We start from the raw sequence: 12,777 nt of genomic DNA, 5'->3' as shown, positions 1-12,777 counted from the left end.
CTAGAATACTCATATATAAATGTTTACACTCATGAAAAGGCACAACAAATCCCCCTTTATTACAATATAATCCATTGTAATAAGTTGGGTTATGTTGGAATGTCCAAAATGGATTTTCATACGGATCCTTCAGAGACATTAGTTCTTGTTTAAACTGTATGTTACTCTTATGAAGATTTATTGAATGAGTCAATAACTTTGAGTGTAAGTTGGTGGTGATGATAGTGTCCTCCACAACGGAATATACCTAGGATGACCTAGGATGACAAACACGTACCTGATTAATATGCACCCAATTCTCTATAAATTCATCCCCCTTAGGAATTTTGATCTTGTAGACCACATATGCAATGGATCCTGATGGGTATTTATCATGGGAGTGGGCTTTACCTTTAGGCCAAGTTGCTGCATCCGGTTAGACAAACAGATCAAAACATCTGCATTCTTTTTTACTTGAATGGGAAGCAGAAATGGTTTGCATCCTTCAGGGATTTTAACCTCATCAAAAACCATGATACTCACGGAATAGGGCATCTGTGGTCCCCATCTCAAGGCTTGCTCTTTATTCTGGAACCCCTCCGGGTTTCCAGGTAATCTGGACCATAGAGTATTGTTGACCAGATCAGTCTGCATGGCAAATTGGTGTAGAAGGTCATTACCTATGTACATCTGGTACCATGGTTCATTCAACACGATGAATAAATGTTCAGTGTTCCGCACATTAGTTCCGCACATTATGACTCTGTGAATCTCCATCCAAATCAAGGAAACTTTAATCACTTTAGGGTTAGCGATCTGTTTCAAGAGACTTAAGCTCATGTAACTGTCTTCGGATTTCAGATCCAGCTAGGAGTATTTCACCCGGGCCATATTGTTCACCTGTACAGGAATCAATAAGTTATCATTAAACTTCTCAATCCCTACCATGGAGTGAGTATGCTTGGTCAGGTTTGCGATTTTGTAACTTCCCCCTTTAAGAGAAATAGTTAATGCATCCCCATCCAGGGTTACCTTTTTCATTCTGTCTTTCTGGATAGTTATAGTATGTGCGGCACCATTGACGGTTTCCTCGGGCTTACCATTTTTCAGGATCATGACATCAGGCATTTGATTGTTCCTAAAATGAACTTCAACAGAGTTAAACCTTTCTTCAATTGGGGTTGTGCATTGCAAGAGTACTCCAATGAGTGCCTTTACCTGAGTCCAGACTGCTTCATTAATGAAGTCTAGTATGAAACTCAATCTTTTCAGGAGGTCGATTCCTATGATCAGCCGATTATAGGGAAGGTCCACAATCAGTGTGGAATGTCTAATTTTCTTCTTGCCAATTTAAAATTTCAACCATGATGTACCTCTTAACTGCGAAGTGTCTCCAGCCGACACTTATCAAAGAGCCATCAAACTATTTCAATCTCGACCTCTTTGATGTCACATCTAATGCCTGTTGGAAATAACTGTATGACAATCTAGTGGCTTGTGATCCTGAGTCAAGTAAACCCCTAATTGGCCCGATAAGTTCACCTTGGAGATAAGAATCAAGAAAATGTGTGGAGACATCATCACCCAGAGGAGAGAGTGTATATGTATTTCTCACATGCTCAGATATCCTGGTCAAGACTAAATTATATGTTAGTGTCCCTTGACCTGATGTCGAAGATCACCAGTTCAGAGATATCTGATCTGGTTCTATCAGATCATGCTTCAGTTGTAATGGATGGAAATCAAGATATTCTGGAAGGAACAAATTATATTTGGCGATTACCGCAATTGCTGATGCCGGGGATGGTGGTGGGACAGGTTACGGGGATGGTGGTGGGAGTTTTCTCAAGATAACAGTGGCCATGAACAAAATCTTTCTTTGTTTTGGGACACAGCTAAAGCAGTATTAAGAGGGCGTATCATAGCCTATACGGCGGGAAAGAAGAGAGAGCTACGTACAAAGCTTGAGGCAGCAACGAATATATGTACATATACAACTTTCCTACATGATCCGTCGGAGGCGCATAAAGTGCTTTCAGTCACAGCATCCCATCTGTCCAGTCCATTCGTTAAACAAGTCCATTTGCACCCTATTAAGGATAGAGCGGGTACGCTTCACACTCATTCCAAAGAAATAGTTGAGATATTGGGAAATTATTTAAAATCCTTTTACGCCCAAGACCCATATGATAAGGAGAGAGCCTGGGAACTTCTGGGAAAGATTTGTCTGCCCAGATTATGAACGGAGGCGCTATCCTCTATTAATAGGGACATAACAAAGGAAGAACTGAAGATAACAATTAAGACTTTATCAAATGGAAAAGCACCCAGATGGATTTTCAGCAGAATTTTACAGGGCTTTAGCGGATGAAATCTCGCAAACCCTCACAGGGTTTTTTACCTTAATTCTGAAGGGTAAAGATATACCAACATCAGGTAAAATGGCCTATATCAAACTACTTCCAAAACAGGGAAAAGACTTGACCCAACCAGGATCATATAGGCCAATTTCCCTCATAAATCAAGATGTAAAATTGTTATTTAAAATACTGGCCAATAGGTTGGCTATATTCCTACCAGATTTGATAGGGGCCCATTAAGTAGGCTTTATTAAAGGCTGATCAGTGGTCACGAACATGAGAAGGGTTTTAATAGCATTGGATGGATAGAGGGGTGGGAATCACAAAGCCAGGCTCTTCTTGCTGTCGATGGAGAGAAGGCATTCGATAACGTGAATTGGGCCTGGCTCGAAAAAGTACTAGACAGGGTAGGTCTTATAGGTGATTTTTGAAATTACTTGAGGGCAATATATGCAGACCCCCAAGCAAGAGTATATATACCAGGCTTTTTATCAAACACCATAGAACTTAGAAAAGGGAACTAGACAGGGTTGCCCGTATCTCCCCTTTTGTTCAATTTGGCTGTAGAACCCCTGGCCCAACTTTTAATACAGACAAATATATATGATGGGATTTCAGTAGGGAGGAAGGAGATAAAACTATCCTGTTTTGCAGACGATCTATTGATCTACATGAAATCCCCAGAGGCCCATCTAAAATAGATTTTAGAAACTTTTCTTTATTATGGCTCGATAACAGGTTACAAGATAAATGTGTCAAAAAGCCACATTTTATTTTTAAGCCCGGGAAGAAAGGCGACAGGGCAGCAATATGCAGTGGAGATAAGGCGAGATTATATTACCTACTGTATTTGGGTATTAAGATTGGACGATCCGCGCCCACACTCTATTCCCTTAATTACCCTCCACTGATTCAAAAGATAGAGAGGGAACTGGAAAGGTGGAAAGAGCTGCCATTATCCTTGTGTGGGAGAGCGCATCTTTTAAAAATGGTCAGTTTTTCGAGGCTATTATATCCCTTACAAACAATTCCATTATTATTAAAACACAGAGATATAAAGAGAATACAATCAGCCTTCATCTCTTTCTTATGGAAAAAGAAAAGGGCCTGTATAGCCTATGAGAAGCTGATGATGTTGGAATGGGAGGGGGGGCTTCAACTGCCGAACATGCAACATTATAATTTGGCGGCTCTGTTTTGGAATGCCAGAGACTGGATTTAAGAAACCTCTTATTTCTCAGTTGCCCGACTAGAGCAAGATCTGGCAGATCCATGGGATTTATCGGCTCTATTACACACGAGACTCAGAGACATCCCAACCCAAATAAAGGGATCTATACTCTTGAGGGATACCATTATGGCCTAGAAAGAAATAAGGAAGATTTATAGGCTTTTATAGGCTGTATCTATTGCCGCAGATGCCATTATAATCCTTGCCTTCATTTCCTCAGGGAAGGGAAAACAAAATGTATAAAGAGTGGAAAGGGAAAAATATATACAAACTGCGTGATCTATTAAACAACACACGTCAACATCTTATCGCATGGGAGGAATTCCGATCTAGATACCAATTAGCTCCTGCTCACTATCTTCCTTTCCTACAGATCAAATCTTACTGCACTGCGCAAACTGCTATGATGGGGGAGACGGAGAGGTTGACATGGTTTGAAGCCTTATTAGGTACAGAGAACGATAGGTCTGGTTAAAGGAGTCTTTACTAGGTGGGAAAGAGAGCTTAACGACAGAGACCTGGCCAAAAAGATGAGGGAAGGATTAAATTTTATAATGAGGGCAATACCTAACGAATAGTGGAGAGAAACTCAATTGAAGAAAATGCATAGGACGACATATGCATTCGACCTTTCATACAAAGACGCCCCAGCTCATTATTTGAGACAATGCCCTAAATGTGATCTGCCTAAAGCGGGACTGCTACACAGACTGTGGAGCTGTCCAAAATTGTCGCCACTATAGAAACAGGCCATAAACTATGTTAAGTCCACCTGGGAGGTAGAAGTAGCACTTAATCCACAACAGTGCATCTTTCAGTGAGAAGGGGTGTCTGTGAAAGGGGTACATTTGTTGCTCATGTCGGTCAAGAAATCAATCTTAAGGCACTGGTTGAATAACAAGATCCCTAATTGGGAGGAAGTCTTGGGAACCATGAAACAAGTGCTGTATATGGAGAGACTGGAAATAGAAAAGAATAAGGAAAAGACAATAGGCAAATTTGTTAAAAAATGGAGAAAATATATATTGAATTTATATATTGAATCAGCATTGACAAAAGACGAGATCCGAGAATTAATGTCCCCATTTTCACAAACCAAGTTGTACCTAGAAGCTCAAATTGGAGAAAAATTTGGCAAACTGTCAGTATAGCATTAATAACTCTCCGTACGAGAGAAGGCGAGGAAAGAATAGAATCCTTCCGCATGGAACTAAGGGAATAAGTTTGGAGTTGGTTTCAGTTAAGGGGTAGGGAGGGAAGGGGGGAGGGTAGGGGAAAATGGATTTATTACTATCGAAAAGATCAGGATGTGTCATTGTTTAACATAACAATTCTAATGTGGGTAATTTTCTGATACAATTGTACTGATTACATTTTGTACCGTATTTCCTGATTAAAAAATAAATAAATAAATCAAGAAAATATCGGCCTTTTAACCTGAAATAAAACACATAAGAAATTAGGGTGTTCATTTATTTGACGCTTATTAAGGATTTGACCTTTCTGCAGCATCGCGACCTTTTGTGAATTCTTGGAATTCCTGCGGCACGCAGGAGCAGCAGCAGCCCCACCTTTGGGGAAAACTGGATCACATCACAGCTTACAGATGGCAGCTCTCAACTTGACGCTGAGATGATAGGATCACTCACTAGAGAAGACACATTAGTGCCTGGATCAACATGGTTAGACTGCAAGTTAGACAACATGTTAGACATCTCCTCCTTGGCCTCAATTTTAGGGTCAACAACGCTGCAAGGCAAAGTTGGATTAGATATCACATTCGATTTTTTTGCAACCATCCTGGAAGCCTTGCACTGGCCTGGTCTCTGACCCTGCCCCGGCCTGCATTTGTCAGCTGAGCTGGGACCTGCAGTCCCCCCTAAAAAAGACAGGCTGTTTTCCAGTGGACACCTGGGACATTTTTTTAACGATCTGTATGTAATTTGGCCACTTGATCTGCCAACTGATCCAATTGATTATTTGATTTGCACACAGTTTGGACTTGTGGTTTGCCCTTATTAGAAGTGGGTGACCGACTTCTAGGTGAAGTAGGAGGTTCAGGCCTGTTGTCTGGGCCTGTTATTCCAGCGCCTGTATCCCTGGGGACCCCTATTGTAATATTGGGGATGGTAGTTAGACCTCCCAGCACCAGAGTTATCCCCCTCTTTACCATTAGGGTTATGAGGTTTTGTTTGCTTAGGTCCTACCTGTTGTCGCTGGGTTTCTTGGGCAGGTCCTTTAGACTGAGGGTACTTACATGGCTGTGTTTCAAATTTGAAGCTTGGGTTTACCATAGCTTCTGCTGCGTTTTGTTGTGGGGACTTTTTATATCTCCTCTCACCTGTAGCATGGCCTTCACTGATATTATACAATGAGGTAGCAGCTGTCACCAACCTGTCCAAGGGAACTTTGAGATCAAGATCTCTAGCCAAGCTAAGCTTAATTTGGGTCAGCATTGCATCATAAAACTGTTGTTTAAACTCCTCAGACTCCCAGTTTGAGGACCTATACGCCAACCCATAGGCATTTTTATAAATAGAGAGAAATTCCCTGGGACTTTGATTGGGTCTACATGTGAGTTTATAGATATCACGTTTTGCAGCAGTTACCGTACGGTAAGGGACGAATTCTAATTTGACCTTGTGCAAAACATTCTGCCAATCCTGAATTCCCCTCTCCCTGTCCTCATCAGAATACAATTTTAAAGAATCCATGGTGGACTGGTACAATTCTAAGTGAATGGCAATTTCAGGAGAACCTTTTTACAGAATTTGGGCACAGTGACATTTAGAAACTTAATGATACTCAAAGAGCTCTGATCATTTTCTGAACACTGAGTATTTTTATTTCTAGAGACCACCTCAGCATCCCCCTTGTGGGCAAACTAATGCCTGCGTGGTAGGGAATGTATCACATGCTTTCCCACATCACTGTCACAATTACTCACGCTTCGCTCACTTCCATCAGACCCACTTGGCACAGGTTACTTAACCCTAACATTTCTCTCTAGGGGAAGACGTGGAGGGGAACTTCTGTGGCCTTTCGTGTCGCTAGTGCCTAATAAGGACAGTCACAGCTTGAAACACCTGCATTAATTGGGTTAATGCCTCCTGTGTAATCATGCCTCATGATAAGACAGATCACTGAGGACATTGGCTACTTTTTTTGGCATTGTTTGTTTGCTGCAGACTGCTATAACGGATGTGCAGCTCCTCTGCCTCACTTTTTAATTTGTGATAGACAGTATGGATTTGATCGAGCTCGCATTTTAAGTCCTCAATCGATGCCTTTGCAGATTCTAATCATTCTTCCATCTGGTATACATATGCTTGCATTTTTGTTATATGCACATGTCGAACCTCTGAGAGAGTGCTGACCTCTAATAATGCATGCAGAATTGATGGCAACTGCTCTGGGCTAGATGGACTATCTCCTGTTGCATCATCATTTCCCGCTTCACTACCAGCTGCACTCATTTTCCTTACAACAAAATGATACACAGATCTTTAAATAATCTGGTTAGCCAAGAAAAGTATGGAACGTTTTACTATTTGCACAAATAATCAAAGAATTAACTCGATCTCGGTGAGACCTCCATTTTTTGTCAGGTTATATAAAAACCAAATGCTTTATATTTAAAAAAGAACTAATGGATCAAAAAGAAAAATTATTCAAATGCTATTGATCCATGAGATGGACATAAACATCTCCAAGAGTTCAATCGAGAACCTAATTATTTTGTGCAATCAGTAAAAAACAGGGTACAATCATCTATGCAAAATATAAATGATGTATTATACAATAATTTACAATACAATCAAAAATTAATCAACGTAAATTTCAATATTATACAATAATATGCAGTACCTAGAATTCGCCACTATATGGTGCCAACAAAACACTACTCAACCAACACAAGAATATTATGCAATACAGCTTTAAAATTGTGAAAGATATAAAATCAATTGATTATGCCCAGAAACTCAATCTAGAAAATAACAGATATGAGCCCTTACTCCAAATATTATGCCCAATCTTGGATAATGATAATATTGCAATAAAACTTTTAAATTAAAAACTTATAAATTACCAGCTTGATATTGAAATATTCCCATGAGAGAGTTTCTCCAATATTATCGATATTTATATGAATACTACATAGAAATAAAAGTATACATTACCCAATGTACGTGATAGGCAGAGTCTAGGCAAAGTCAGCTCTCCAAAGGTTTTTCTAATGATCCCAAAATCTTTCTCCAGAGATCTCCATCTATTTCTTAGTATTTTCCTCTTTTTGTGTTCTCCCTCTTTTTGGTATGTGGTTTCTTAACCAAAACTTATCATATTAGCACACGTTCCTAGTTTGGAGCTTTCCAATCATTGTTGGATAGGTGTGTACATTGATAAGGAATGTGACATCATAACACTACCCAGAATGCACTTTTGCTACTGGTTTAGTGTTACCTACTCATACCTAGTTGTCACTGTTGTATAAGCTATGAGCATCATACCATTAAGAGTTAACTCATACATGCCTGACATCTTCAATACTACACACCTCTGACATCTGGAGGCCTTGTCTCAGAGCTGAGGGACAAACTTTGATACATGAGTATATGCTTTGAGGAACATCTAGACAATTCTCCCACTTTGGAATTCATGTTTAGATAAGGAATACAATGAAGCCTCTACTTCTGCAGGTGTTCTGTATCTTCTAACTGTCTAAATGTATAATAGATTGTTACAATAACATTAGTTCTTTGAACGACGAAGTAATCTTCCCATGGACTTACTTCAGCCTACATTTAAATCCATATAAAATAGTGAACCTAAACCAACATTGCTCTTAAAGGCAATAAATATCCATTATAATTAGAATACTCATATATAAATGTTTACACTCATGAAAGGGCACAACAAAGCTTTTCTGCTAATAATTAGGCACAACTAATAAATAAAATATAATATTGAAATGCAACCTTATTATATCATTAAAATGATCACAAAACTGAGCAATATACTTTTTCCTTCAAAGTCTTTTAATACCAATCCAATATTAAAGAATATATGGTCCGATAAACTATAAAATTGTTCTACATTTATAAAATGGAATGTTTCAACAGTCAGTAAAAAATATAAGCATAATCATACTGTACAGACATAAAAAATCACTCTATAAAACAATTGAAACCAGAAGTTTGTGCTGAAAGACTCTGGCTACTTTAATATTTGCCATGTTTGTTTCATGTCATTTGCATTGTGTTTTACAAATATGATAAAATAAAGAATAAAAAAAATTCAACTTTCACAACGAAATACAAAAAAACTATAAAAATAAATAAATTCAGATGCATTTACTTAAAATATGTGCTAGAGTACATGTGCTAATATTCTGAAGATATGGAGACTGATTCATCTGACAAAAAATAGAACTTTATAGCTGTTATCTGTCTCTTTCCAATTATTATCTATTAACAAATGTTGCTATTAATTTAAGATTCAGTTTTTAGTCTATTTTTATTTTCAAATATCCAGTGAAGGGAAAACAAATTTAAAAGGGATGAGAAATTGATTGCTACTTCTCTCATCTATTTCCCCTTTGCTCCAATATAGTTCTTGAAGGTCCATGACTGCACTGTTGAGCTACAGATAGATAAGAAATCATGTATGTGCTGCAAACAAGTAGAATAAAGTAGAATGAAGCTATCGTATTAAAATTTAAAAAAAATTTGACAGAAACAAATTTTTCAAGATTTTTCATTTTTCTGTATCTTGTTCTTTCAAAAACACAATTATAAGTGTTTGAAAGTGTGAATAAATCACATCACACCAAAATCCCATAGATGATACTTCAACAAGAATACTCCAGGTGCCCAAATTGATGTTACTATAGCATTTTTCTGTCTTTATATCAGGATTCCTAAGTGTATACCTTAGCAGATTTTAAAAATAAAAATTACACATAAAATTCACATAAAGTAATACGTATATTAATATACACAAGATCAATACATTTGAAAATAGCCTTCCCGTGCACTAATACAATGGTTTATAAAGTATTCTGAGGAATGGTCATATTCAAATTGTTAAAATATATAATATAAAGTTAGATTTTCTCTAGTCAGCAAAAGAAGTTAAAATAAATTAGCCTTGGAAATCATAAAAGAATTCTACAAACACTTGCTTCAAATATTTCTAAAACCATTACAAAACTGACTGTAAGGAGCTAAATGTCCTCACAGAATAATTATTGCTTAAATACATAAACTTAGAGTTTGAGAAAGAATTTCAGCTGCTGAAACAGTTCATGCCATAAGGTACCTAGAAGCTCTTGCACACACCTAAGGGCATGTAAATTGAATAGGCTGAAGGCTTTTTTGCTTGTGGAAGGATCTCTATGTCTTTAAACTGTATAATAAATATGGACCTATAAATTATATTTGGAAAATATAGCTTAAATATAGCCTCTGGTATATGAACATTTCCCCATGAAAATCTATTACAATCTGTTTGAGTTAATTTATATGGCTATTTCTATTGTTTTACTGAGGTTTTAAGATACCAACAATTTTAAGTGCTTATGTAAATCACTGGGCAACTCTACAGAATTGGTGGTATCAAGGGACAGATTTATTCTTATAGGAATATCTGCCTTTATTTAAAATCAATTGAGATCAGTTTTATCCACAAAACCATTATATCTGCTTCCATTGCATGTTTTCTAACGTTTTTGGCAACTAAACTGAAGATTGTCCAATCATTTTATAATTATAACTCCATTTACTCCATCCCCTCTATGCAACACTCAAAAGGACAAAAAGCACATTGTATCCTCATTGTTCTCTAGATCATGCAGAGTTGTATATTCAAAATTAGTTTTTGAGATTATATTTTTTGTTTGATAAGGAAGTAGTTAAAAACAACTACCCCTCACTATTAACTAAACCTTATGCCTCATGCACACAATTTCATGAGCATTAACCTAATGCATCCTTCCATGTGGCGGTGCCAAATCTTGGATGAGTATTTCCCCTAAAAGTACAGAAAATTTTGCTTTTTAAAGAACTATTGATTCAATATACAGTATACAATGAATCATTCTACAATTTTATGCAGAATCCAATAAAAATATCTGCCACATTGAAATACCTAACTATAATATTCAGGTTCCATGCGATATGGATCCCAACTATGGTTGTATGCATAAGGCGTAAAGAGGTTTTCTCCTCTGAGACAATTGGAGTTAATACTCATGATTTATGAGATGTGTTATCTAAACTAAATGAGTTAAGCAAACACCTTCAATTGCTTTTCAATGGCTTTTGTCTCAAGATAACGCGATGAGTTAAGAAATTTGAGTTAAGAGCTTGAGTGCTAACCCTGCTCCATCTGTATATCTTAAACGGAGCCCTGAAAGTGGTGGAAGGCGCACTATGTCCATTAATTTCTATGGGGCCACTGAAAATAGCCTAGCCAGTTCCGTCGGGCCCATAGAAGTGAATAGGAGCGGTGGACATGCATGCGTGGTACACTCCTATTCACTTCTATGGGAAGAGCGCTTGGTTGTGGCCGGACTGGAGACTTCCAGCCACCACTTTGAGATACGCACCTATCAGATAATGGGGGTATATCTTAGCGATATGCCCCATTGTCTCAGATGAGAATACCCCTTTAAAGCAATGGTATCTTTTTGACTAAAGCCAAAAGAAGAAAACACAGCAAAAAGTATTTAATATTCTATTATAATTTGCATGATTTAATGAGAACCTGATGTCTAATCTACAGGCAGCATATTATAGAGCAGAAAGTATTAAGCAGATTGATATGGTGTTCTAAAGTGGAATTAAAAAGACTCTATAAGACTATAACTTGCACTTGATGCATTTAAATCCCTCTACTTTCTATATTTAGGAGTCCAGTGGGTGGTCCTACTTATTGACTTACAACTGTCTCTACATATATAGAAAAAGATCCATGGCACTCTCAAAAATGGATAAAATGAAGTGTTCTTTAATCACCAGACAGCTGTCTGGTGATTAAAGAACACCTTATTTAATCGACTTTTTGGGAGTTCTGTGGAATTTTTTCTTTACCCTTTTGGATGTTGGATTACTTCCATAGCTGCAGGTACCCCGCTACAAATATTCTGCTGTTCTGCTCACAACTTTGGATTTTCTAGATATCTATCTCTCTCTCTCTCTCCATATATATATATATATATATATATATATATATATATATATATACAGTGCTGCCCATAATTATTCATACCCCTGGCAAATTTTTACTTAAGGTTACTTTTATTCAATCAGCAAGTAATTTTCTGACGGGAAATGACATAGGTGTCTCCCAGAAGATAATAAGACGATGTACAAGAGGCATTTTTGTGGGGAAAAAAAAACATTTCTCAGCTTTTATTTACATTTACATTTGTTCCGCACTGTGGAAAATCTCAGAGGACGTGGTCGGAAGCCAAAAGTGACACCTGTGCTGGCCAGGAGGATAGTTAGAGAGGTGAAAAAGAATCCAAGGATCACCACCAAGGCCATCCTGGTGAATCTGGGCTCTGCAGGTGGAAATGTCTCAAGGCAGACAATCCAACGGACACTGCACAATGCTGGGTTCCACGGATGCAGACCAGGCACACAAAAGCTTGCTTGGCCTTTGAAAAAGCTCATCTGGACAAAGAAGAAGACTTCTGGTCTTCTGTGTTATGGTCAGAGGAAACAAAAATTGAATTGTTTGGTCACAATGATGTTTTCTTCATTTGGCGTAAAAAAGGAGAAGCCTTCAACCCAAAGAACACCAACCCCACTGTCAAACATGGTGGTGGGAACCTAATGCTTTGGGGTGTTCTTCAGCCAATGGACCAGGGAATCTAATCACAGTAAACGGTACCATGAAAAAAGAGCAATACATGAGGATTCTCAAAGACAACATCAGGCAGTCTGCAGAGAAACTTGGCCTTGGGCACCAGTGGACATTTCACCATGACAATGACCCAAAACACACAGCAAAAGTGGTGAAGAAATGGTTAGCAGACAACAACATTAACATTTTGGAGTGGGCCAGTCAGAGTCCAGACTTGAATCCAATTGAGAATCTGTGGAGGGAGCTAAAGATCAGGGTGATGGCAAGAAGACCCTCCAACCTGAAATATTTGGAGCTCATTGCTAAAGATGAATGGGCAAAAATACCTGTGGAGAC

Source organism: Bufo gargarizans, chromosome 2 (assembly GCF_014858855.1).
Source record: "Bufo gargarizans isolate SCDJY-AF-19 chromosome 2, ASM1485885v1, whole genome shotgun sequence".
NCBI classification, from domain to species: domain Eukaryota; kingdom Metazoa; phylum Chordata; class Amphibia; order Anura; family Bufonidae; genus Bufo; species Bufo gargarizans.
Note: the sequence above shows the minus strand (reverse complement) of the source record.